The sequence below is a fragment of the Gorilla gorilla genome, chromosome 5 (assembly GCF_029281585.2).
Source record: "Gorilla gorilla gorilla isolate KB3781 chromosome 5, NHGRI_mGorGor1-v2.1_pri, whole genome shotgun sequence".
In the NCBI taxonomy this organism is placed as follows: Eukaryota; Metazoa; Chordata; class Mammalia; order Primates; family Hominidae; genus Gorilla; species Gorilla gorilla.
This window is the reverse complement of record NC_073229.2, coordinates 161690297-161695403: the sequence shown is the minus strand read 5'-3', so window position 1 is coordinate 161695403 and position 5107 is coordinate 161690297.

Genomic DNA, 5107 nt, shown 5'->3' with positions numbered 1-5107 from the left:
AAGTACAATTTATTACATTTTCATTTGTTTTCAGAAATGATGAAGCAAAATCCACCTGGTCCTTGCCGCAAATGGTATATAAAATGAATCAACCATTGAAAGGCTGATTTTAGAAAATTGCCATTTTTATTTTTCAAGATTCAGTAGCAGAATCTTATTTACAATTTTCTCAAAATAAGATTTGTAAACCTATATTTGTTAGGAGTCAAGCCAATGTGAGAATATTTCAAATCCAATGTTACTTATAAACAGGCATTTAACATGTTTTCCATTGTCTTCATTAGACAGCATCCGAAAATAATTTATTTATTTTTATTTAGAACCCAAAGACTTCTAAGAAATATTTTAATGTATTTGACTCTATGCTAATATACATATAAATTTCAGAACTTACATGTATAGGTACCTATAATAAAAAAGCAGTGTAATAAATTGTTGTCATAGGTGTAAACATTCCTTTTATCTGCTGTTCCTTTATAGTTAGATGCTGTACCTATATTCTAATCTCTTTGTGGTATCTATTTACTTATATACTTTGTGTGTGCATAAATCTGAATATTACTGAAGTCAAAATGAGGTATACATATGCTACATAAGATAACTCTAAAATAAAACTAAATTCCTTAAGCACTTCAGCAAAGAATACAGCAATATGTGTTTAACTATCTAATAGAATATAGCCAGGAGATGATCAAATAACCTCCAAAAGCAAAAAATAGAATTAGTATTCTGTGTTTTTATATTGAGATATCAAATTGTATATGGTGGCTGTAACTATCAATTCATAAAAGAAATAAGTTAATAACAATAAAATACTGTTAAAAAATCATCTGCTTAGTGGTTCTTAAAGTATTGGTATTAATGGGCCACAAATCCAGAATGTCAGGGCACATGCCAAGAATGTGCATGTAAGTATGCAAAGTTTAATATAACTCATCAGTTTATGTAATTGATCACCAGTGATATTTAAATCAACCCATACATTTCAATCTTGAGAAAAAAATTATTTTCCATTTATTGGCTTTCTACAGGAGGAAAACTCTGTTGAGGTTTTGGCAATTGAGCAGATGTTACTAGAAAGGAAAAAAAAAAGAGTACTGAAGGATGCTCACTAATTGAGCTGAATCCTATAAATGAAGCCCAGAACTTCATATCTCCTTTGACTTTCGTGAGTCTTTAAATAATTATAATGAATTTGTAAGTTCTAGCCAGCCTTGCTGCTTATGCATCATTAAAATCAAACTTCTAGTTCTGCCAGTGTATTAACTTGTCTATATATTCACATAATTAGCACCTCATCATTTTGTGCTATTCTGGGACTGCCTGGCATCTTCCAGTCTCACATCCAATATTGTGAAAAGCAGTTACTACCAGCTCATAAAATTCTGCTGCCCTTCCACTTCTGCTGTTTTCCCCGTATGAAAACTGGATTTTAAAAAGATGAGGAGGAAGACTGGACAGATCAGTACGTTTTCAAGATGTTATTTAAAATATAGGGAAACCCAGAAAATGGAATCGCTTTAGTCAGTCTGTCCAGATCCATCTTCTCTGGCCCTTGTATCACCTATTTAATTGCTGGAATTTTGATTTTGGCATCTCCCAATCTAGGGGCTCAGGGTTCCGTACCCTAAGTCAAACACTATCACTCGGGATGCGCTGCTGCAGGAAGAGATTATTCCTGCTTGACTGCGATTTATGTTGATATTTAAATTTTTTTGGTCTTATTATTTATTTATTTATTTTCTTTTTTGGTGCTGGCTTCAACCTAACAGCCCTGGTGACCGGACCCCCACTGCTATTGTTGTGAAGTTATCGTTTTACTCTGCTAAAGAAAGCACTTTTTGAGAAGTTTCTCCGCGTGGTCAACTAATTTTTAGGCTATTCCTTGTTTGCACATGAGGAAACATAGTTAGAAATGTTTAGGTTTCATTTTTTTGTTCTGTTTTGTCTTGGAGGGTGGTTGGGTTGAAAGGTGAAGCCCACAGGGCAGCCTCCCGCCTTTCGGTCTCGGCCAAAGTTTCTGCTGGTGAAGTTTGCTGCTTGATGATCGAGAGGAGCCCCTGGACGTTGCTGATTGACCTGCCTCTCACAGTAGCTCTTCGGCAGGTCAGCCAGCGACATTTGCTACTGAACTCTTGCGGGGGTGGGGGTGGGGGTTCGCTCCTGAGCCAAAATCGCCGCGGCCTCAGGCAGAGCCGGCAGCTGCTGGAGAGGAACCCGGTGGCTAAGGCTGCGGAGCAGTGGGCGTCGGGCACCGAGCGGCGCGCACTGGGTGTCAGGTAAGAGACGATCCCTGGTGGTCTGGGAGGCACAGAGGGGTGTTGAGCACAGCCGAACAGCTTCCCGAGTGCGCGGTCCCCGCGGAGCGCCCTGGGCGCGCGGGTACAGCAGGACGGCTCTTCTTACCCGGTCCACGCGCCGACCCGCTGTTTTCATATGTTGTAGGAAGGCTGAGAAACTCCAGGCTCTTCTCAGAGCCAAGACAGGCTTGGAGGGAAGTAGCCTGCCTACCTTGGGACGCACCTGTTGCCGGAGAACGACCCCCGCCTCCGCGGCGCAGCCCTCCCCAGCCGCGAGGGCGCGGGGTGTGGCCCGAGAGAGCGCAGCCCGCGCCACCGCAGCAGGGTCGCTCGCTCCGGCTCCTCGCCGGTCTGAGCCCTCCGAAAGGGGTCCCGGCCAGGGCCAAGGTCATGGTGCGTCTCCGGCTGAGCCCCTGTAGGCTGCTGCAGCCTTGGCCAGGCGGCGACTCCTTTACTCTCTCCTTCCGCACAAGTCTGGGGTGGGCGATGGTAGTCAGCCCTCAGAAAGAAATCCGTGTGCCTGCCCTCCTGAGCTCCGGGCCTGCTCCTTCTCGGGTTCAGGGCTCAATCCGAGGAACTGAGCTGCGGTGGCAGGGGTCGAAAAGAGACTCCACGAAGCAAGGCGTGCGGGGCGACTCAGCCTTTTGGGCCCCGGCGAGTATTAACCCATTTTACGGTAAGCAAAGTTGTGGCACCTTTACTCACTCCCCTCGTCTAGTTGTCAACCCCTGCAACGGATGGGAAGTGGGGGAACTAGCTTCTAAAAGTACTTACTGGAAGGAGGCCCTGAACCTTGGACCACCCACACTCACGCATTACGGACCTTCGGGAAAGCAGAGGGTGACCGAGGAGCGGAGGGCGCGCCACGTCCCGGCCTCGGAGCGAGGGAGTCCCGGCCTGGTCCCCGCAGATCTCCCATTTCAGGCACCTCTGTTACTGGAGCTGAAAACCCTTAGGGAAGAAGGAAGGGAGGGTCCTGGTCTGTTCGGGCAAAGGCCCAGTCGCCCCTTCCCGGCCCATCGCAGCCCCCTCGGAACCGGCTGCGGCCGGCGTCAGCCCCCTCTCGGCTGAAAGGCTGTGCTGAAGGAGAGTGGCTTCTGGTTTGGACTCCCAGAATCCTGGCCCCGGACTTCCAGCCCTGCAAGCTTGTATTTCGAGGGCTGCTCTACCTTCCTTCCCTCCCCCCCGCCCCACGGCTTGCCACCTTCTTTACTAATTTGGGGAAGATTTTAAAACTTTATTTTACATTGTCCACTGGGAAAATCAAGACTTTTTTTTAAAGGGTAAAATATCTTGTAGCAACATGATTTTTCCACTCCTTCATTTGCAACCCTTCTGCTCTGACCAGACAATTCTACTTCCCCAAATCAAAACTCAGGTGCAGCGTTTTCAGTCTGGGTGTGGGAAGGACAGACGCCGCCGACGACCTAGGGTCAGGGAGGTGGCTCAGGAGGACGGCGGGGGCCAGACCTGTGCACCGTCCGCAGGGCGGGGAAGCTGCTCTTCATCCAGTCCAGTGCTCCCTCCCAATGCCCTCCCCCGTCCGCCTCTCTCTCCTCACCCCATTTGATCAGCAGGGGAGTCGCAGAGGGTTGTCGTTAGGACTAGCCACTAGCTTCCTCCCATCACCTGGGACTGCACAAGTTCTGGTGCACTTCCCCCCTCCCCTCCTTTTTTAAATAACAGGAAGACTTAGTGTATGTCACTATCTTATTGGCGAGTCTGGTGAATTAAGAAACATTCTTTATGCTTGGTATTAGGAATGCTTTTGGACATTAGTCTTTCCACATCCAATCTAATCTCTTGAATTAAGAAACTTTCCTTCCACCGAGGTGAAGGTGGTAGAAGAGGCTCTTGTCCAATCTTCAAGAGCACTAACTTCCTGGCCTTGACGAAGGGCTGTTGGCCATTTTTCCCCCATTACATTAAAGCAAAATTCGGTGTAGCAAAAGCATCCATGCCAATGTTGCGTTTGCCCATCCTGCTGGTATTGCCCAGAGCTGCCTTCGCAGCGTGACTGTCAGTGGGGCACAGCCTCAGAGCGTGCAAACTCCGGACCTGGGCGCGCATCCCTCTCTCACTGACCGCTCGGTTTGAGTCAAGGGAAAGGGGGGCATCCTGTTCTTCGAAGTGACTCAGCGGCGCAAGAGGCCCCAAGTGCCCGAGGTTCCGCGATTGATTCGATTTCACACTTCCACCGAGACTCTCAGTCACTAGCTAGCGTTTGTTTCCCGTTCCACCAAGCCCGGAGAGGGGCGGTCTCCGGGTTCTCCTAGAGACCACTCCTGGGGCTCTCTCCCTTCCCGGGATTTCTGCCTTCCCGCCCCTCGTGCTGCTGAGCTAAAGTCTTGATCACAAAAACACAGCAAGGGGGAAGAAAGATCTACGCCCACCTCCACACTCGCACCGAAGGCTCCAAACTCCGACCTCCTCTTTATTCCCAGAAACGACTCTGCGCTGAACCGCAGTGCCCGGGCACGCACAAGGGGCTTTCTAGGTCCTTTCGTTGTTTCCCTTCCCCCGTGCTTCTTTGCCCACGCACCGCCCCCCCGCCCCACCACCCCGACATCAGATAGTTTATTATGAGCTTCAGATTTCCCTGTCCGACGCCGTACGGCGGCCCCAGCCTGGTGGACCCACCCGCGCAGGCCGGGGTGCCGCTGAGTTCCCGGAGCTCGGGGCACGTCAGCACAGCGGCCAGAGGAGGCCCGGCGGAGCTTCGGGCGCGGACTGTCCCACCGTTTTGCGCCAGCGCCAAGGTCCAGGAAGCCTGGAGTGGGAACAATCTCTCTGGAGCTCTCAGGAAC